The 23,738-nt window shown below is 37.7% G+C and overlaps 1 protein-coding gene and 1 long non-coding RNA gene across 4 annotated transcripts in view; one reads left to right on the forward strand and one right to left on the reverse strand.

The window, feature by feature from the left end:
* Positions 1 to 23,611, reverse strand: part of LOC108000212 (neuropeptide CCHamide-1 receptor) — a 29,046-nt gene extending 5,435 nt beyond the window's left edge. Inside the window, exon 1 of one of the 3 annotated variants that reach the window (XM_062083768.1) lies at positions 23,193 to 23,611. The gene's annotated coding sequence lies outside the window, so the exon portion shown is untranslated. Of the gene's footprint in view, positions 1 to 767; positions 910 to 16,564; positions 16,722 to 23,192 lie in introns of those variants that run through there. The other 2 variants (XM_017060442.3, XM_017060444.3) reach the window with 2 other exon arrangements.
* Positions 17,615 to 19,247, forward strand: LOC133667166 (uncharacterized). Its single transcript, XR_009832380.1, has 2 exons — positions 17,615 to 17,947; positions 19,164 to 19,247. It is a non-coding gene; the product is annotated as an uncharacterized LOC133667166 (long non-coding RNA).
* Positions 23,612 to 23,738: the final 127 nt, after the last annotated feature.

The raw sequence follows: 23,738 nt of genomic DNA on the forward strand, positions 1-23,738 counted from the left end.
TGCGAAGTTAGATATTGAAATAATTTCATTTCTCGAAACCCCTGCACCGAGTGAAATTAAATTTCAAACGTATTGGCGAATTGTTATTTAAATATTATTTATTTTTCCACGTGAAATAAGCTCTTAATCGGGAGAGGAATTTATATTCAGGCGTTTCCATCCACGTTCCATCGTTGCTGTTGGAAAAATGAATACACTAGACTATTCCCTGTATTCTCCTGCAAGCAAGCACATTCTCTTTTGTGAGCTGAATAATGTTTCTCGCTCGTTGCTCCGCGAGAGACAATGAGAGTTCACCAGACAAAGTTACAATTGTATGTTTGGCGAAAGAATTTCATATCTCGAAACGGAAGTCATACTTGTGAAAATTTTTCGACTCGATCTCTTGAAAAAAACTCTTGATACAACTCAGTTTCATAAACTCCCGTCCAAAACTTTACACGCGATTCGTGCTGCATCGCTTTAAAAACGGATATGACGAAACCCTAGCAAATATTATTTCTACAAGAAATATTATTTCTACAAGAAATATTATTTCTCCCTCTTGAAAAGTTTCAACCAATCTCGAAACGATTGTACACATCGAACGGCAGATTGTACTTTTTAAATCAAGGTTCAAGTTGCGAGAAAGACATTTTCTATCCGATATTTCGTAAATAAGAATAATTGGTTCCCGAGGAATTACTTAAAATTGCCTTATCCAATCCTATTTCAATTCGCTGATCCCGCAAAACGTGGCACGATATCACACGATCAAATCGACTCACCACTTTAATTCAACCCGACAATTTCACGCTGTGATACGCCTCCAACGCCTTTATCTTTCAAACTTGACGCGTAATCTCGGCCGAAGATGGAAGATCCTTCCTTTCCACGTTCGAAATCTGTAACGCGTGCGTGTGTACACGGCTTCAAAGCCGGTCACGTTGTTTTTTGCTAAATGGATTTTACGACACGCGAATGGAAGGAAGGAAGGAAGGAAGGAAGGAACGGTTCGATAATGCTTCCTAGGATCGGTAAGCCTATAAACCTTTTTTACGGATTCAATCACTAGAGGCTAGACCGATATACGATTGGATGCAGCGTTACAATGATATTTATTCTCGGTGGAAGACACGTTACGACGACTGATCCTATACAAAGATAGAGCCAGCGGCTCGTAAATCGAGAACCAAGACATTTAGGATCATTAAATGAGGCTAAGCGCGATACCGGCCCCGATTGGATTAAACGCGATTACACGGTGGTCTGGCTATCACTTTGCGGGCACACGTGTGTTCACGTTTTTCGTGGATTAATGGAACGGAGGTATTCAAATGTGCCGTAATTTTCGAGCAAATTGTAATCTACGGAGACGTCTCCACGAAAACGAACGACGAAAACCACGACGTAAGTTTTAATGGAACTTTCGTGAGCAGAAGTTTGGGAAATATGATAGGGTTATTAGGGTGGCAGATTTTTTCGTGAGGGTAATAGATGACTCTTGCGAATCGCGATCATTGTTCGAGAGATGGGGGGAAGAGAGAGGGATTAGGTTGCGAGGGTGTTTGCATAAAAACGAAAAAACGAGATCAAACTTCAGGAATAGAGAGTGACGCGAAAGCGAGCGAAGAAATGTCCGTATAATCGAGTTACCGCCGTCCGTTGCAGCTGTTACTAAAAGCCTGTTGTTCAATCTACCAACGCGAATGAAAATTACAATTTGAAACGTGTTGGAAACATCTCTCAAAAACGTTCTCTCTCGCTCTCTCCTTCTCAATTCACAATTACAGTTAATAAAATTCTCCGTGCAATTTCCAATCTACGGGAATGAAAATATTGGTTTCATTGCTCTCGTATTTGTAAATCTTATTTCTTTCAGTGGTTAACTTTTCTGGAAAGCTTTGCGAAACGTGTTATGCACCGCGTTGAATTGTCATTAACGTCATTTAAGCTTCGATTATCGATTTACTTTTTATTCGGTGCCGTGGTTCGGTGCCGTGGTTCTATAAAAGTTTCGCTTCATCAGCCCACTTCGTTTCGAAAGGAAAACGAATCGAGGGATATTTCGGTTTTGGAATTTTTTTTGTATTTTTTTGTGTATTTAATCTTTTTAATTTTCATCGAAATTCAATGCTCACCATTTTCGAATTTTGCAAAAGAATCATTTGTGTATTTAATTTTTACGTAAAGTTGAACCAACATAAAGCCTGTATTATCTGAATAATTTTCTGGATATTTTTACATTTGTGGAGAAAAAATAAAGCTTATTTTTTTTATAGGAATTAGTTTCATTGGATATTTCATTCTGTTGATCGAGGTAAACTGATATTCGTTTTTTTTTTTTCTGCATTTACCCGTAATTACTGAACGAATTAATTACCACAGAAATCTTTGCCACGCCATATTTTCTAGATATTTTAATGATAAATTGCTTGACCATCAACGCATGGCGTTGTACACGTGTGTTGGCTAACAAGTTTTAATAAAACGCGGTGAAAATCGATTAATTATCACGACTGAAAATTTTGATAACATACGCGTTCCCCTTCGTTTTATGATTCCCCATCCAAGTGAAATTGAAATGATCAACTGCCATTCTTTCCAATACTATCGGCATGAAACGAAATAATGAACGTATCACGGGCTAGTTTAAACAATGATTTGTTATTTCGAAAAAAACTATCTCCTAATCTTCTAAAAAATAATTTCGAAATTTTTCAAATTACAAGGATGAAGAGGAAAAAAAAAAATATTTCGAACGTTGGATTGAAAAATCATCTATCTACATCTATCTAAAAATATTGGTAAATTAACGAAAGATTGGATATGAAAGAGATGAGAAGGAGTATCTGTAGCGCGAATCATGGGATCATAAAAGGGTTTTAACGACTTCCGATGATCGTTTTCTCCTATGAAAAAAGTATCGTAAGATTGCATGGCGACCACTAATTGGGGCGCCAGGAAAATAATCAAACATCAGACACATGGCCCGTTAGTCTCAATTGCGCTCGATAAATAATTGCCCGTTTCAGTTCGACGAGAGTGAGCGATATCGACTGCGAAAACTTTGCTTTTTATGTTGTAAAAGATTAAATCAAATTTCTACGTCCGAAAATATTTGTATTAATCGAGATATTAAACTAACTTCAAAAACCGTGAAAACTAAAAATACGAATAAAAGATAAATATTTTTTTCTTCCCTCTTATTTTCCCTAATAGTTGATCATAACTTTTGTACCATTTTTTAATTGTTATTATTTTAGCAATTTTTTTGATGTAATTTAATACTAAAAAATCTACACGTATCGATTTTGATCGTCGAAGATGTATATACGCTGAAATTATTGACACATACAATAAATCTAGATTTGTTGATTCCTCCTTTCCTATCCTTTTCCGCTATGTTTGAAACTTGATAGATAATTCCACTCTTTTAGCGACTAATTCTTCTTCAGCTTCACAAATTTGGCCGAATAATAATCTCCGGATAGAACTAAATTAGTTTTGAAAATCTTGTGAAATCGAGTTCAAAGAATCACTCTTCTATATTTGCTAGAAAAAAAAATCCGATTTTCTGGTCTTTCTTGGATCCAAAGCTAATACCATTTCAAGCGTCTAAGGATGGAATAAAATAAATATGTATACACACATTCGTGGATGTTTCGAAAAGATTGGAATCCTATTATATTTTATTTAGAGAGTAGGGGAAAAAACGTATTTAATCAAGGATGATATCGAGATCAATAAAGAATTTGATATTTTTTGAATTAAAAGAAAGAAATAAAAACTAAGCACTCTTATACTATGAATTAGATTAAAAAACGATATATATATGTAATAGCAAATAATGTAAATAACAAAGCCATAAAGACATCGTTGATCACGCTACTTTAAAAATAGAGAAACGTGCGAGAAAATCAATCAAAATGATTTAACGAATGTTGCTATACCCTTTTTATATGTGTTTATTGCGATTATGTTTTATCGTACGAATTCGAAACTTTGGAAAATTTCAATTTCCAACACGTGCTTCTTTGCCAACTAACTTATCACCTTCCATATCGAAAAATTTCAAACGATTATTTTTCACGATCTCTTTTTCTATTTCGAAATTGTAAACTAAATTTTTTTTTTCTGTAAAATTCCTTTTTCCAACTTTAAGTACGACTACATAATTTATATATGGCATCCAATAAAAAAACGCGTAGGTAGAAAATGAAATCGCTCCCACGTGTATGTGAAAAATACGTTTTCTATCGAGGCTACGCGTGAAAGAAACCATTTATATCAACGTTGCATTTGGGGAAGATAGATTATTCGATAAAACCGTTCGAAATCGCGATATGAGGAAGTCAAAAAGCGTTAACTTGGTTTGCAAATATTTATACAGCTCTTCCTGAACTTTCAACTTTGTTTCTTTGTTTGACGGCTTTGTCGGTACTTTCGCCCAGGTCTGACCAATATTGGCTTCTACTACTTCGTCGCAACTACTCGGCTAATATACATTCGAATCCCTTCCCCCTCCCCAAGTTCTAATCTATCGAACGTTTATCGTATCGAAGTAATAATGATAAATGATCGATATTACTTCATCCCGCGGAGTTTAACAAATCGTTAACTCCGGGAAAGTAATTGCAATTGTTATCCTATTTAAAATTTCATTTGAAACTCATATAAGTTTCAGAGAGGGGGTTAACGATTCTTCTTAATGAATAGGACGTCTTTCATCCGGCTGATTACAATTATCGTGATGCAATCGGTTTTAATCCTCATTAATTTCTGTCTAAAGCTTGACTTTCTAGGGGAATATCCTTGAGAACGATTCCTCGAATTTGCGATAAATTAAAACGCATTAGCGATCGTTCTTTGATTCGTTAAAATTTCTAAAACGATATCCGGAAATTTATGAATATTCTAAAAGCGGGGGGGAAAAAAAAAAGTAAAAAAGAAACTGACCCGCTGTAACGTGATTGAAAAATGTCACGATATTTGGTCGTCAAGCGTCATTCTTTTTCGCACGCAATTTTTCCTATCGATCAAGCCTCTCCTGATTGACGTGTTCCCTACAAAATGGAGGACGAAATGGTCCGGAGAGCGTTAAGAGGATCGAAAGCGACGAGAATGCTTTTCGCAAAAAAAAATTACAAGAGATACGGAATCAGTTTTCCCTTTAAAAAAAAAAAAAAAAAAAGAAAGAAAGAAAGAAAAAGGTGGAACAAGTTTGTCGAGTCTGGTAAGAGCACCCTTTTAGGCTCGTTAGGACGAGCTGAAATGCGAAGAAAAGCGTGGGGCGAATCGATGGAGGTAGATTAATTAGGTTTACTCGACTGTCCAAGAGAAATTTTCGTTTCTTTCCAAGTATCGATAACAAATTAATGAGACGAATTTCCGTATTTCTCTTTCGTGAAATGAAACGGAAAAGAAATCGAACGAAGGAATATTCCGATAATTCTACTTAATTACATTCAACGTTTTATTTCTTTCATCGAGGGGGCGATAAATATTCTCTACGCGACTCCTCCTCTTCGATAAATTATCGGAATTTCGTGCTTTCGCCTTGGAAATTTCTCCCAGACGATAACAGAAATCCTTGGACGAGGGACGGAGTGGTGAAAAGTCGAATCGCATATCGAATTCAATTTCTCTCTCCTCCTCCTCCTCCTCCTCCCACCATGTCTCGTACGAGGGTTGAGCAATGCGTCGTTGAGGCGCGGGAAAAATGAATTTACGGGTTTAAGGGTCGTGACAAGGATAAATTAAAAACACCATCTCCGCGTCGAAGAAGGTTACGTTGCAAGGGGAGGTACCTGAATACTCCCGTTTCCTTGCTTAATTAATACATTCTGCTAGAATTACCACAACAAAACCGCGTTCCAAGAGTCACGTGAAGATGATATCTTGGCGTTTAATTAAAGCTTCTTTAAGGATTGCTCGTTCCAAGGGAGAGGGAAAAATATTGGGGAGAAAAAGGGGATATAATTTTGATCACGTGAGCGTGGAAAAAGAAATGTTGGGGCACGAAATTGAATCGTTGGATGTTTTCGTAATTATCGTGATATCGGGGACGATTATTGTTTGCCGACCTTTAGGGAATCGTCCCTATGAAAATATCGAGCGTGAGATTCTTCCAACCTTGTAGCAAAAGAGGGTGCGACGTGGCCTAGTGGGGAGGGTAGTCGTAAAGAGAAAGTAGCTACTCTTGACCGTTCGACGCTGTCGATCCACCCTCTATGATTGCCAATAAAATGGTCGTGCACTGGTCTAGATCCCGTTGTTTAGACACCTGGTATTATTCCATGAAACATTTATGCGTTTATTGTGGCCGGGAAAATTCGATATTCGCGTGTATTGAGATTGCACGTCGATATAACGAACAACGTTTCAATATCTCTATCGACTAATTAAACGAGAGCCGCGGGGGGAAACGCGAGTTATTATCTTTAATAATCAACGTTGTTCGAATTCGAATTGGGAATGCATCGTTTCGAAAACGATGTTTCCTCCTTGAAAACATATATCGAAGGCAGGAGAGAAATCGAGAAATGTTTCAAACAGTTCGATCAAATGAATGTCGTCGAATGGATTCGTTTGAAATTTCGAGTAAATTCTCGATAATCAAAACAACATCAAAGGTTGGAAATCCTATCGCGAAAGGTATTTCGAGACTGGTCGCTTTGTTCTTTCCTGGGAGCTTGTTTCCGGGAGAATCGTCCTCGATCCGTTTCCGCTCAATTGAAAAACGTGTTTTAACTTTCGATAAAAGGAGGAAGTGTGTTAAGATAGTTTCTTAGAGAGCCAAGTTCCAACCAGTTTCGAAACGGTTCTACAATCCGTTTATTATCCCAACATCTCGCCAGGGAGATAGAAATCGAAGGAATAAATTTGAAAAGCTGGAAAAACTAGAAATGAAAAGGGAGCGTGAGAAAAATGAACGAAACGCAGGAAGGGAGGAGGGAAAGGAGAGGGAAGAACAAAGCTTTGTTTCGCGACAACAAAAATAAAATTCAAAATGGTGTCATCGGTCGGATCTCTTGAAATTTAAATACCGGGCACGAGTTGGGGTTCATTCGATAGATTCGTTCTTGTGTCATCCACCAACGTATTTAATATTTCATCTATCGCTGAGAATAACGAAGTTCTAAAATTCGATATATCCGTTCTCGCATCTCGTGAAAATACCGTGCATATTTTAACCACACCGTGTGAAACCGAGTTAGCGAAAACTAGAAACGTCACCCACCCCTGTCGAAGCATCCAACCTACCCGATACACCGAAACAGATTATTCAATCAGGGGGGAAACACTCGGCGCACAATTATATAACAAGATTGAACCGTATTCAATCGCTCACTTGAAAACGCGCCCTTTCTATCAATCGAAACTTTCCACATCCTATTGGCCCGTTTTTGTACATCGTTGATTTTTCACCAATTCCAATTTTTCTCGTGAAAAAAAAAAAGGAATAAAATAACTCTCCCGGCAGGTGAGAATAGATGGAGAGACAAAAAAAAATAGCTCGTGCTTCACCCCCTGGCTGGATCGCGTACCCTTTATTTGAACGAATACCGCTCTTTTCACGCGCTTTTTCACTTTATCACGCGGTCGTTTTGATTGCGTATCTTTTATCCGAGATTTTCTACGGTTGGACTATGTGTCGGCTACGCGGACAAAGAGGAAAAAGTTGTGTGGCGAACCGAGAAAATTTTAATTATCGCGTGTAATGGCCGGTATTTCGTTATTTCGTTTAAGGATTAAAAGAAACCGATCGAATTACGAAACGTGTACAGCCGATATTCCTGTTTCGTGATTGAAAATCTTTTTGCCCATTTCTTTTTTCTTCCCTATTGCTGATCGTGGAATTCTAAGGGAGAGAAAACGAAGATTGAACGAAAAGAAGATAAAAGTAGGGTGTTATGGGTGGAAAGTAAAGGGTTTATCGGTCGTTACGATAAATGGTTACACAACGGCGGAAGAAAGCAAAAAAAGGAAGGATCGAAAAGATCCATTCATCGAAAGTTTGACGTTGACAGGTGTTATGGAAACTTTGTGGAATGACGTTGAAGTTCCAAAAGGGGTGGAATAATGGACGCGATTCTTTCAATTTGACCCCTTCCGCATTTCTGGTGCTTTATGGATTTTCGATGGACGAGCTTCATGGACGAGCTCGAGTACTGGAGAGAGATCTATAAATCGTTTCGGAATTCCGTGGCGAGAACACGAGCCACTCAGCCGGGAAAAATTATCTGGAATGATTTCCTCGTTGACCTGTTGTTCAGCAGCGTAAATCTCCCGATGAATTATCGCACAATCCACGATAGTTCTCCTTCTTCGTTCTATTTGCTCGCGATCGCATCGATAAATTCATCGATTTTTTAAATTCAATTTAAATTTACGCCAAACTATTTTTTACCGATAACGAACGACACAAAAAGTGACGCGATTCTTGTGAAAGCGAGACGAGGACACCCGTAAAGCTGTTTTCTTTAAATTTTCCATCTATTTTTTTCAATTTCACGAAATTCGCATCGATCAGAAGCGAATGATTCATGACTCGTGGCTCGTGTTGACACGGTCAAATGAATCTTTGCCATTTTGCGACACGGGGGCATTAGGCTACACAAAGCACCGATACAATCGTGAAAATCAAATAAACTATTCATGCCTTGCACAAGTTTCGTGGGCGACCAGTATTTGAGCAAACATGACAGCTTTACCGCAGGGTCGCACATATATATATATATATATTAGCCGGTCAATTAAGACAGATATTCATTAGATACAACTGTCACGATCCAAGTACGTGATCCAGAATTTTCTCTCGAAAATATAGCGAGTCCTGATACATCATCGTGTAAAGTTTTTTTCCAAATTTAATTTGAATTTAATATAATTGGAAGGGAAATTTGTAATAGCGTCGAATCAATTTTTCTTTAAAACGTAGAAACAGATCCGATGATTTTCAAAATTATTAGTCGATTAATTCGACGGAACAATTTATGGTTTACGATGTCACGGAGAAAGCCAACTGATACTAATTGATTGCTTGAACGGGGTAAGGGAGATAATTAATCACCACTTCGAGCGCCAATTTAAAAATTTCACTCGTTCCATCAAATTTATTCCAAAGTTTCACTTCGAACTTCTTTCCCACACTTATAAATTCGCTTTCCAATTCCTTTCCATCTTCGACACTTGTATTTCTATTATCCAACGTTTCGTCGAAAGTTACTGGAATCGCGATCTTGAGGGACGGAAATCAGGTCGAATGATCAAAGTCGCGAGGAAAAGCGATTCGAAACTCGGAGTTTGTTATTGAATTTGGAGATTCAAGTAGACTTTAATCGAATAATTTGCTCCCGCGTATCGAGCTGATGAACCGGAAAAGAGGGGTCAATAATTGAGCACGGTGTCAATGAGTGTCTATTCCTAAATAAATTTTTCCCCAAATATATCGGGATATAATTGCGGCAATTTTTTTTAATTGCTAGACATATCTGTAAATTTTAATTGATTTCTAACTAAATTTTAATTAATATCAAATTTTTTTCAATTTAAACAAAAAAATTATTCGACACTCGATGATTACAAATTTCGAATACAATCTTTTTTCTCCACGGTTTTCTCGAAATTCCAGATTAAATAAAAGATCCACATTAATTGATCAATAAACTGTACAATTAATTCGAAAAGTAAACGTAACGGATTAACGAGGTGTCGTCCCTTAACGCCGCGGCGTTCATAATATTGGCATCATTAATCTTAACCAGCCATCGGATCGTCTTTTTTTAATCATTTTGCAGGAACGTCATCGTTATTGTGTTACCGATCACCGGAAATCAGACGATCTTTCTAATTAGCGTTCGTCACCGATATTACGTCGAACTTGTTCTCGTGCTTTTAATTCGTATCGTGACGATTGAAGCGAATGAATATCACCCCTTAATCGTTTTTCTCGAACCTTCTTTCAGGGGAAAAAAACGGGTAATGGAAATCAAAGATCCTTTCCAATTTATTTCACGATATATCTTTTCTCCTCTGGAAATATCTCCATCTAAGAAGGACAGAGGAGTTGATAAATTTGTTATTTGTATTTTTCTTTTTTTGAAGAAAACACCATTAAAGGAAAGATATAAATTTCGAGAGAGAGAGTGGTATTTTCTCGAGTTACATTTCTTCCATCCGTGTTGTTTCAAATTCTTGCTTTCAGCGAAAGTGATCCCCGAGGATCGTAACGGAGCTTTTAAATATGACGAGAAACTTGCTCGTTTTTTCGCTAGATAAGTTTCTTATCTTTCTCTCTTCCCCTCCTCCCTTTCGTGCAAAATATTTTGACATTTTGAAAATTATGATGATCCAGGAATGGAGGATCCATTTCCTTGAAGAAAATCTCTTTTAAAATATAAATGAGATTCGGCGTTCGGTCGGGAAGAGGCACGAAAAACTTGGAACGAGGTTGATCAAAAGCCACTTTTTTTTATCTTGGCAAGATAGTCTCGTGCAACATTAATCTATCAAATTCAGAATGATTACTTAAGAAACTTAATCGACCCGAAGAGCTTTCCATTCTCGGGACGATAGAGTACTCTTCATACGCAGGGAAAACGAAAGGGGATGCCGTAAATTCCAAGTACGTGGAGTAAAAAAAAAAAAAAAGAAAAAAATACAGCAGTCAAATTACGTAGGAAGACTCTCTCGATCGATTCGAATTTCCATCCGTAATCCGAACCGTGTCGAAGCTGTTCCTGTTGAAAGGATGTTGGCACATTTTCATCAAATTTACACGATAAACGGGGGAGGAGGTGCGGGGTGGGCTCAAGCTGACACGAAATATTTGTAAGTTTTCGATCACGCGAGGAAAAATAGTCGGCTGCGTATCCTTATTTTATCCGACCTGGTTTCCTTTTATACGTATTTACATATTTATGTATTTGTCCCTCCGTGACAATGTTATTAAATCCGATTTATGGAAATCCGCTGTCACAGTTGTATTATTACAGGGATGGATGTCGATGATGCTTGAATCCCAAAAAAATTTTGTCACCGCCTTTTGCTTTCCTCGAAATCATATAACGATATAATTCTATTTCACGTTATCGATCCCAAACATACTCTCGCGAATAATGAGATAAAATTGATTTAGCGATGGAAACTTCGCTCGAATGGGAGGGCGGGGGTGTAAAATTGTTCATTCGTAAAGGGATGAAATTGGTAGCTTCGTGAGATGGATGATCGAAGATAAGACGAATAAACTCATCGAACATTTATTTAAGGGATGAGGAGAACAAGCTGGGGAAAACTTCCCGATAAATCATCGAGATCTGTTCGTTGTTAAAAATTTTACTTCGTAATTTCGTTTAATATACATCGTGTCGAAACGAAAATACGTCGTCGAAGCGCAAAACGTAGAAACTTTACTCTCCCCCTCGACGCCATTAATCATTTCGTGGGGGTAGTAGTGGGTAGATTAATGATCGAGGGTAAATTAAACAAAAAAAACTCTATTCTCTCCCGCCGTGCTAATCTGCACAGTCCATTATCCTTGGCCTTATCCAAAAATCGAGGCGGTCAATGTCAACATTGATGAAACGGCGAGAAGAAAGTTTGCATTCGTGGTGAGAAGCGAAATCTCGGGGGAAAATCGCAGGATAAATTTCGCAGCTATGTTCTTCGAGGGACGTTGCGTACAAATTACACGTCTCTGAGAAAGAAATATGTAGACAGAAATGGTCCGCACACGCTGTGTTACCTCTGCGATGTCGTGGAAAATTTTCGTTTCCTTTCTTTTTTTCTTCTTTCTTTCTTTTGAGGTCAACGTTATTACGTGAAAATAATACGGGTCAAGTCGAGATCCGCGGAGAAAAATCACGTTCGATAAATCCGCCATTCCCCCGTTTAAGCAGATCTGATTTTCGACAAAGTGGAATTTTCGCGGAGAGCCGAAAATCAGCATGGAAAAGAGGAAGGAAAATCGTGAAAGCTTCGCAACGTGAATTCACCCTTGAAATAGCCATAAATCCCTTCTAGAGTTTCTTTTTCGCGAGAAATTTCTCCTGACTCGGCTAGCTGTTTCAATCATCCGGCATGATCGCCTCGAGAGAGCGAAGAATGATGGTTACTTATGAATCATTCATGATCTCCTTGAAAATGTTGAAAAACAAATTTGTTCGTTTCCGAACAAACATGTACATTCCGTGGGGAGGCCGTGAAGTTTCTGATTGGACCGACTTGGCGAACGACACGGCACAAGTTGAAATCGATTAAATAGGCGGTGATTAAAACACAACATTAAAGGCGGAATTGATCGGAGTTGCGATAAGATGGATGAAGTTTTCCTTTAATTACTCGAGATTCGTGTAAATTCTCGGTCGTAAGCAAACGTTTCATCCGTAAGGAGTCGTGAAAAGGGTTGGAAAATGGTGGAGAGTGGAGCACCCATTAAAATTCGCGTCGGCCGTGAATTAAAACGTAAAAAGCATCCACGCGGAGGGTTGAAAAAGTTTACGCCGTTTACGAACCTCCCTGTTCGGTAAGAGACACCCCGTTTTCTCCCGTCTTGTTTCACTCCCGTAATATTTAACGGTTGCCCTCAAATATTTGCTCGTAAAAAAAAAAGAAAGAGAGAAAAGAAAAGAAAGAAAAGGAAGTTCCATTCGGTACAAAGGACGAAGAAGAATAGAAATCCGATGTAAAATAAAAATAATCAAGGGACCGTGCGTAATTGTACTCGTTGTGCCAGAATTCGCGGTGGAGTTAAGCTCGAGAGATTTTCACGCGCGGATGGTGACGACCGATCTCGATAAAAAGATCCTATCATTTTTTTTTTGTCTCGCTTTAGAGAGGATCAAGAAATTAGGTCGGCTTTAAAGGAATAACGAAATTAAAATTATACAAACAAACAAAGGGGCGCAATTAGAGGAAATTAAAGCTAAACGTAAATTTCTTGTTCATCTTCGTTTCTAAATCCTTTTTTTTTCTTTCTTTTCCTCTCTCTCTTTTTCTCCCTCTCTCTCTATCTTTCCTCTTTTCATTTCTCGTTACTCGTTTCCCTCTCATCGCGGGATAATCCTCGCGAAACGATGTATGAAATTTTTACGTGAACCGCGTACGAAAGAATTCCTCCCTAAGTCCAGTTGTTCCCAGGGATTTAGGGATTCACTTTTTATACCGCCCAGACGAAACTTACATCTTCCCACAGACCCGTTAATCCTCTCGCGTTCAAACTTTTACTCTTAATCACGCAACTTTTTTATGTTGAAGATATATAGATATATATATAGAAAAGGAACGAATCGTGCATTCTTCTATCCGGCGGGAAATTGAGTTATTGTACAATAAAGAACGCCCTCGTTTAGACATATTGAAACGAGTATTCTTGATAGAAGATTAAATTTAACGCGCTTAAAGAGACCCTTAATTCGTTTTTATTATCCGAGTTAACGATAATGCTCCCGATTCGATTACTGCGAAATATCCTGATGGAAAAAATGAGGTGCATATATAACGGAAGAACGTTATAATGAACGGAATGCTTATATCTTGGAGATTAAAAATAAAAAAGAGAGAGAGAAAGAGAAAAAAGCAAAGCTTTCGAATCATTTATTTCTCTTCATCGGTCATGAAACCAGATATCTTGTTCTTTTATTGCTCGATGCAAACGAACACGCTACTCATATTCCCACGATATTATTTCTAATATGGTTCCTATCGTGATAGACTAAGGCTAAGGGAAGCCATTAAACGGAAAGGTACCATCTCGAATGAAGTAAATGGACATTTAGAAGTGTGTGTATATGTATATATATGTGTGTGTGTGTGTGTGTGTGTATGCGCGCTTGTATCCGTGTCCGTAACGAACAATATTAAACTATTATTTAATATTGCCAGTCGAAAGAAGTTATGAAAGAAGAGAAATTAATCCTTTAGCGTTGAAATTCTTCTTTGTTAAATTTTTTAAATAATAAATTATTTCCTCCCGTGATAATATTAAAGCAACATAAAGTAAAGTAAAGAATTTTAAATACTAGGTATATTTTCTATGCGTTAAAGGGTTGAAAGAAGAATTAAAACAATAAAAAGAAATTATCAAAGCGTTTTATCATTCTATTTTTTTTTTTTTTAAGATAATACTTTGGAAGGAAGCGAAGCGTTTGAGATGGACGTAAAAATTTAAAAAGCTTTATCCAAGTATTTGCACGAGATAATCGTTAAAGTCGTAATTTGCTTCGTAACGTTGCTCGCAATGTGCTTACGCATTAACACCGGAATGCCGTTTATTTTATCTTGAAATTAGCAACTACGTTATCGATCAAATCGCAGAAAATCAAACGTTACGATCGCATTTTTTTCCTTCTCAAACGATATCGCGAGATTTCGTGCCGATTCGTATGAAAATTAGACTTATTAAGTACAATTTCTCGCGTGTTGATGCGAAAATAATTGCCACTTAAATTCGTTGTATGTTCTACTAACTTCGGTTAACTTATACGAGATCCCTTTGTAACGACGTAACTTCGAGAAAGGGGTAATAAAAATTCCATAAATATGAATTATGGTTATAAAACGGGTATTTAGAAATTTTGGTAAAATTTTGCGCAATTTCTTCACGGCGTAGAATCCTAAACGAGGAAAGACGTTTCACCTATTTATAATTGAGTCGAATAAGCAAGTTTAATAGCCACACGTTCACCAGCCTCACGTTTGATTTCGAGAATTCAACTCTTTTATTTCCGGTTTCGTGAAGACCGTCACTCACTTTTATCCTATTAACAACAAGAGTCGAGAAATAAAGAGAGAGTGATCGTATTGTATTTACCAATTGAAAAATCTAATTATGAGATATCGCGAAATCTCGGTGAAACGACTCGGTCGAAAGGATTTTTCTTTAAAAAATGCAATTTCAGAGAGTCTTTTCAAAGCGGTTCTTCCCTCCTCGACGATAAATTAAAATCGTGAGCGATCGAGAGATCGAGCGAATTTCTTACGCCTTCTTAAGATTCTCGATGGGAATCGTAAAAGAGTTTTTTTTTCCCTATCTTCGTTTTCATCGATTCGACTTCAGTTGGAAAGAAACGTCGGGAAGAGAGCGGGAAATTGGCCGTAAAAAGGTGCGCGATCCGATAATCGCGGGCCGAGGACGCATAAAAATACGAGATAATCTAATCTTTAAGCATCGCGACGATCCAAATATTGATCGTCACGGAAGCGTGGAGGCCAAACACGGTATAATGAGCGGTGGAGAATTATTTTCCACGGAGTTATATTCGATTATACGAGAATATAATCGTATATCGTTGCAATATCATTGATCACAAAGGAAATGGAACAAAGGCACCGCGAATGGACAATGTGGAAAAAATATAGAGAAAATTTTTGCAACGAAAGAAACGGAATATTTTATTTCTTCTTCTGCCCGCGCACAAAGTTGACACGTTCACTCACTAACGACTTCGCTAATTACTTTCCCAAAAAATATTATTCCCGCACTCGTGCACGATCCTCGCAACGCGCAATACGATCTTTCGGATTTTTCTAAATTAAGCCGCGAAAAAAAATAGCAGGAATTTCTCTCTCATCTTGCAACTTCTGGTCTTGGGCAACAATCCGTTGAATCGTAATCCGTGTAAAACGCGCAGTTGGAACGTGGTTCATCGCAAAACGACGACGAATTCGCAGTGTCGCGTATGGACGCGGGCGCGCATTTGCATACGATTTGAATAGAACGAAGGAGGCTACGTTGAGTGGCGAACAAAGGGATTAGCGGGAGCGAGAAATGGTGTGACGTTAAATCGGCGGCACAATTTCGCGCGATGTAATTAAAATTAATCTCGTTAGGCTGCTCATCGATTCGTCCAATTTAGGCTGGCGACACAATTTAATGAGCCCTTAAAGCTCGTTAAATAGAGGGCCTACGCGATACTAATTCGATGACACGATCACAGCGATTATAAAAGTTTCGCGACACTTCTCGCACGAAATCTGCGTACACACTGGATCAGGCGAAACAAAATATAAACCGATAGACGAACACGATACTGTTAACGTTTACACGATTTGTGTATGATGATGTATTTATCAATATAGGCGAGAAATTGCGTCGAAGATAAATACGCGGAATGAAAGACATATATAAATACGTATACGTGTGTGTTTATAAATAGAAATTTGTGCAGAAATTTGGTAAAAGCGCGAATAGAATTAAAGTAAAAATAATCGAAAAGTAGAAAATAACGGCGTTTAATGGTAAAAAAAGAATTATTTGCAAAGTACGCAGGAATACCTATCGGCCAAAACCTATACTCTTTGTACAGTGTAATAAAGGGACAGAGGAATATTAGAAATTAATCGATCGTTTCGCTAATCGAACGTGGAATTTTCATTCTCTAATTAAGCAACAGAAATTCCATCTATGCGCCTCAAATATCGAATGAACGTGTGTATATATATATATATATATGATCGCTCTTGTTTCGTCCGATTCCCAATAAAATTTCCACGTTCCTCGCGCGAGACTCGCGAAAAGTTGCGAAAACACGAGAAAAAAGAAAGCGAAGGGTGGAAACATGTCGTGGAATAATTTACTCACGATTGATGAAAGTGGTTTTTCGAGAGTGGCAGTGAATGGGACACTGAGCGTCGAAAACCGAGGAAAGATCGGCGGAGAGAGAGGTGAAAGACAACCGCGTCTGCTCGTCACCGCGATACTACTGGCGAAGGTTGCTCTACCCACGCCAGAATGAGCGACCTACGAAGCAACCCCCACCGACCCCCGATCCCCATTCGGCGGATATAACATGCGACCGACTACCCCCGCGTATTTCTAATCGTTTCGTTTCGATCGCGGTGATCTCGATCGAATTTTATCAACGAGCTGTTGTAATTTTACAACACCTCGAGTCATCATCGATTCCGATCTAAATCGAGTCTGAGCGATCGAATGGGAAAGTAATATTCTAATTGAAAGCCGAGGAGAGTGGAAATTGAATTCGTTATAATTTTCGTTTAAATGTTGAAGATTTCTCGTTCAACGATATTTATTTTAGAGAATTAATATCATTGTGACGCGTGAGTAAAAGTAGGGTGCATTGAGTCGTGCAGTGAATTATGTTCGTATTTATGTACATTAAGTACTTACATGTATTATTTCTCGGGTATAGTATGTACGTATATTGTTACGATTTCACAGTGACAAATTTGCAGTTTCACTCTGCTACGTCTAAAGCTGCCATTCTCACATTTCTACCATGCGTCCCTTTCAGAATTCAAGAGGAATTTGTCCTATAGGAGCCAAGATGTATTTTCACTACAATTTTTCCATATTGTTGGAATTCGGAGAACCAGAGAATCGTTGATCTATTTCTTTTTTTTTAAGTTTTATTATTTAATATCTTTTTATTGTTTCTTGTATTTTTTCTTCTTCTTTTTTTCTTTTTCATTATCGTTCTTTTTTGTTGCCTTTGATATATATATATATATGTATGTATGACAAAAACTTGTTTTTTCTACTTTGTGATTTTTAAAATTAAATAGACTTTCTTTTTGATATCCTTTTTCACTATCTTTACTACCGGAATCCCTTTGATGTTTTTTCACTGTTCTTCACTTTTCACTGTTCTTTATTGCTGGAATTCTCTTTTTAATGCTGTTTTCTTATTTGCAGGATCGGATTTTCTCGTTCGAATGTAAAAATTTCTCTAAATCGAAATCTCGTTGTACAATTTAGATCAAAGCTTAAGGATTTGATAGCGCCGAAGTAAAATTGAACCTTCTCGATTATTATTTCTTCCAATTGTCAAGGACAATTCTGAAAACTGTCGACATTTTTTCAAACCGTCAATTAAAAGTGATCGCTAGTTTAATGACAGAACGATCTGCCAACGATCTCGACAAGCACTCGACAAAGAATGCTTGCTAGCACGCATAAATTCAAACAATCAAATGTACTTGTAGAAAATACTTCGAAAAAAAGGTGAGTGGTACTTAACCTGGAATATCATTTGATTACTGATGAGAGATTCTTTGCATCGAAATAGATATACGATGAAAAAGACGGTGTACGATACAATTATTGATTTTAAATTGTGAATGAAACGAGCGAGAGCTGAAAAAAAAAAGTAATAACGAAAAGTAAACCCGATAATTAATAATTAAAACCCGGAAAAGAAAAGATACTTGGAAAAATTATTTACGAATGTTGTACTATATATTATTTATGGATACGTATTGCACGAATGTTATATGTTTTTCATGGATATTTAAATACTGTGAAAATGTCTTATCTTATTAATCTTCATAAATGCGGATTGAAACGCATGAATGGCGGTACGATAAATATTCACAATGCACATTGTTATACTGTGTTCATTAGGTTGCTGGGATTAAAAGCTTAATGATTCTGTTTACGTACAAATTGTACGTGTATGCGCGGTAAAACAAATCGCGATACGATTAAAACTTTGCGTATTGAAATAGCGAGATGAGAATTCCCCGTTAATCCCTTTAACTTTTGCCAATTTCGAGCTTTCAACGGGTGAACAAATTGAAAAATTTATTGGCCGGGTTTCAAATTTCCATACAACGGTGGTCATAAATTTCATCAAATATCTATTCCTAAATAAACCGGACACTCGAATGGAAAATAATAAGATGCCACGGACTTATTTGATTCGTGAACACGTGCTCGTACAAGTGTTCAATGGACGGACGTCAACGCCATGTGCACGTGTACATATCACTTATCGCTTAGAGGCCGCGCGCTCCGTGTCCAATCGTAATTAAAACGGTTTAAGGTAAAGATGAATTGGTCGAACTCTCGTGTGCCAATTTATTCACGACGTTCGCCTTGATTACAATTTCTTGATGGTTGTGGCCGCGTCTCATTTCATCGGTTACTTGAACGGCCAAATACTCCAACCGGAAAATATATACAAACGGAGGAAATTGTTGAACAATTGTGCGGAATGATTTAAGAGAGGGAGAGGAATAAAGAAACGCAAAGAACAACGTAACTGAAATGGATAATAAATGAGAAAACGAATTCCCCGAAATCTTTTTTTCTCGGGAAAAAATTACCGGAGGGATTAAATTACGATTCAAATTTATTGCGATACTTGAATCTAACAGACGTAAAAACGACTTTAATTTAACGAATTAAAAAAAACTGACGATAAATATTACATTCGTAGGTGAGAAAAAAACTGCCCCAATTACGAGACGCGAATTTGGATAATGCCGGAAGGCGGATGAAATGAAATATTCGAAAGGAGAGAGAGAGAGAGTGCGAGAGAGAGAGAGAAACTTGTAGATGGAATATAAAATATTGAATGCATGCGTCCTGCGATCATGCCGATATCACGGATTACGTAATGGCGCATCTTTCTTGAAATCACGATTCAACTCTCGTGTTTGAATTACATGAAAGTTGGCCGTCTTCTGAAATATGAATCCCGAGAAGTGTGCACAACGAGGCTTCACGAGGAATCGTTCGCTTCCTATCTCGCCATTTCGATCTCGGCCAAATATTTGGCGCAAACAGTTGGCGGTGATTTTATAATTCTCGCCGAGTGGGGTACGCTCGTTTTAAACGGATCCTCCTGGTCTCCAATTGGTTTCGAGCTTTTTTGCTAGAGCTCCCTAAACGATACGTCGAAATCTTTTCATCCCGAAGAATCGAAAAGACTGATATAAATCGGCTTTGAAACGCGTGGATTAGACGGAGAAGAAAGCAATTGTTCGATCCACGATGAAGCAGATACACCACGAGTTCATTTTTTGCGAATTCTTCTGTTCGAGGCTGAAGAAGAGTTGGTGCACAAGAGCGAAATTCCGCGACGCCTGGTTCGTTTGGCTAGACCGATTATACTTGCAGTGGCAAACCGTTTTATCGTAAAGCAAATATAAACCGATTATAGATATCCGCCGGTTTAATCTGTTCTACGCCGCGATACGACGACAATTTTCTAAGTAAACTCTCGGGAGAAACAATTTTGAATTATTATATCAACGTACGAGAAAATGAATATAGGTGAGGCGGACAAATTGCATGGTGTGCAAATTTGCGCTACTAATTAGCAACTGGTATAATAAATTACAAACTACCGACGAAATTGTGGAATTGTTAAAATGTTTCGTAGATGTCGGTAGCAAAAGAGAGGTTAGCATTTATACTCGCAGTTATTTCGCCGTGGATCGAGGCCGCGTATAAGAGGGGGCGTTCGGAGCTTAATTTTCTTGAGAGATAGACGGCATTTCCCCCGTCTTCCCGCGTTTTGTCGCTGATATTTTGTTCTTTCGGTGGAAAAAGATGCGATTGCTTTTATCAAATTGCGATAAGAGTCGTCCCATCGATCGAAATTTCCCGCATCGAGAAGAACGGAATTCAGACGGCCGTCAGATGGCAGTAGCGATCAGTAATGGAAACCGGGTTTACTTTATCGTCGAACGCTTGGCTAAAAAGTTTGATTTGTACTTAGGGCGAACTTGCAACGCAAAAGTTCACTTGGTATTTAAAGAAAAGAAAAAACGAACGATAAAATTGTTGCAGGAAATCTTAAAATTACGAGATTTCGAGTTTTTTAAAGGAGAATTTTAATTAAATCGTAAAACTCAAGACCATATTTTTGTACGCGAATCTTTGGAAAATTGAATAATCTAGAAGACAGAATCGTGTCAGAATGTATTTGTAATAATTTTGAAATAAAATTGAAATGAAAAAAAAGCAAATGTTAGGATCATTGGAAAACCTAACTAGAAATAACACGTATTCTAACGATATTTCCTGGAACTTTATCCACGGATCCCTTTTATTTCCACAAACCGCAATAAAAGTCGTATTTACCTTAAGCTTAATACATGCTGTTAATCTAGGCAAACAGATCGCTTCTAAATTGGAAAAGAAGGTATTCAGAATAACGTTCGTGAAGGTTTCTTATTTTCCGGTGAAATTCGATAGAACAACGTTCCCAGCTTAACGTTTCTACATCGAATTATTTTATGAGATCAAATATTTTCATGCTAATGTATGCATACTTCCGTCGAATTATTATTGTAACATCATATTTATACCCGGCAAAGAGGCTATTAAATACAATCATCGATTCTCTGAGAATATCATTTATAATTCGTTCGAATTAATTGCGATAAATGCAATAATATTAAAATATCGTAACTGTTTATTATATAGAGAAATATAGCGATAACGATATAGCAATTCGTAAAGAAAAATCCGAAAATCGAATCGAACGATTAATGAGAAATTCATTCAATTTCTATCGAGACAAAGAGTTTGCCCGATGTCGGTATTGACACAAGGTGGAGGAATCGCTCGATATTCCACTGACACGCTGACTTAAATATTCTTAATTGCATCGATTGTGCCGCAGTAATTGTTGATATCGATGTCGTGATGCCGATATTGTATCGTTTTAATTTCGAAATTTCACATGCATGGAACTTCATATGCATATCCGCCTCCTTTCCTTTCCTCTTTTTCCATCGTTTTCGACGATTATACGCACGAAACAAGCGTATTCTTATTAATTAGTACGATGAATGTAAAGTTAATGTAGTTATAAAATGTGGTTATCGCGCGATGTCAGAAATAAAAGGTCCATTAATATGGAATTTAAATCGATAACGTTCTCCGAAATAACATTTCCTTTGTCTAGGATGCTATACAGATATTGGAACTCGATATAATTGGAAACGTTTCACGTTCGATTTCTTCCATTTTAATAATTATAACTAAACTAGCCAGCACTCAGTTTTATTCTTCGATCAATTAATTTCCATTTTTAGTTTCTCTTTTATTCGCGCAATCTTTGTACAAGTAGTAAGTATATATGTATATTACATGTCGAACGTCGATCGATCTCTTCATAGAATCAAAAAAAATAAAAAATAAAAAATAAAAGAAAGATAAGAAGGTACTTTAATTTCACAAATGAAGTAGGTAGTAATTTTGGCCTTATCGAGGTACTTCAATTCTTACTTTCCTCTTCAATAATTCCCAACAGATAGCGTGGAAGTTAATGTCGTGTTAAAAGCGATAAAACCAACAGCTGGCATTCATCGTGACGAAAGTTATGGATTCACGAAACGGCGACGAAGAAGTTCGGTTAACTCGAAGTCGCGTTGTGTAAATTAATCGGGGCAAACTTCGAACGACTGCACTGAAAACTTACTATGTGCACCTCCTACGATGCGTATCTCCCCTCATTTCGTCCCTCGTTCATTTATCTTTTTTTTTCATTTTATCGAGAAATCAAAACATGTCTATAACGTTGAACAGTTTTCAGTTGAAACGGACACGAAATCCATTAAGATTTCGATTGCTTTTGTTTTTCTTCTCCTTCGTTCATCGTCCATTACTATTTTCTTTAGCCAGCTTGGCTACGGACGAAAAAAGGCGAACCACGTGTGTTCCCTTAACACAATTTCGACGAATCCTTTGAACGAATCAAACGCTGTTTGTTTTTTTAGTAAAGTAAAGATGGCGTAATGATAGGCAAATGAAAGCTAAATCTGGACAGGTGTCTCTTATTGTCGTTTTACAGTCGAAGAACGTCGGACAGTGAAGATGACAGTGATTACGAGGGATTGATTTTATTCGTTGGAATGGGAAAACGTCGATCACGACAGAGGAACGAAGATCAAATTTCGATTGGTCAAGAGAAAATGGAATATTCTCATTGTGCGTGAGTCGAATTCGAAAAAATTGCGAAAAAATGATTCCCCTCTGTTTAGCGCAGACGGTATAATTGGAAAGGAAGATAAATCAAGAAAAGAAACGCGTGTGATCCCGGGATAAATAGGATGAATCAGGGATAAAGAAACATCTATGGATACTTTTATCGCTGTTCATTTGGTTATACGAGATTAAAAAGTAAAAGAAATATCTTTAATCCGTTCAAAACAGACGAGATCTGTTTGCTGTTCGAAGAAACAAAATGTACGGAATGTGTAGAAAAAACGAAACGAATTTAAAGAAATGTAATAATATCTACGTACTAATTTAAATATCAAATTAAACAATTCGCGTTCCAATTTAAATCGAAAAATTAAACGAAAAATATTTGTAACGATAGAAATGAAAAATCATTGAAATTGATCGGATTCCGGATAAAACGATTATACGCTTCGAAGAAAGAAGCAAAGAGAGAGAATGATGCAGCGCAAATCGAATATTAATCGATTAATCGTCAACAACGGCTTACCTCGAAACCTTATTTACCAAGAACCCTCCTCCTCCACCTGTCCTCTTCCCCACGAGTTAAAACTCCTCCTTTTTTATGCCGATCGATCGATCGAACGAATCTCGAGTTGGTAAATCGGCGGGATCCATTTTTGCCGATTTTCGAGGAGGATAATTCGACACTTGCAGGATGATATTCACGGTGGAAAATTGATCGACACACTCTGGAAAGCCGAAATGGGGCGAAATTACGTTCGAACAAGCGGCGGAATTTTTACACCAATTTACAGCCGGGCCCGTTAATTCGTCGATTATTAGGCCGGAAAATTTGCCCGTAGGATGGAAAAACGAAAAATAGAAGCCGTATGGAAGGCGATTTCACACGGCGAATTATCGACGAATCGGCCACGGATGCATCTCGATTGCGACTGAACTCGAGCGATCGCGTGGAAAAAATTAGCACGATCTTGTTTCTCCTGGCGAGAACGTGTGCACCGTTTCGAGGCATGAAACTTTTCTTCTCTTTTTCTACCGTGTGTGTACAAGTTCCGTGGAACGTATTTGCGTT

Source organism: Apis cerana, linkage group LG13 (genome assembly GCF_029169275.1).
Source record: "Apis cerana isolate GH-2021 linkage group LG13, AcerK_1.0, whole genome shotgun sequence".
Taxonomy (NCBI): Eukaryota; Metazoa; Arthropoda; class Insecta; order Hymenoptera; family Apidae; genus Apis; species Apis cerana.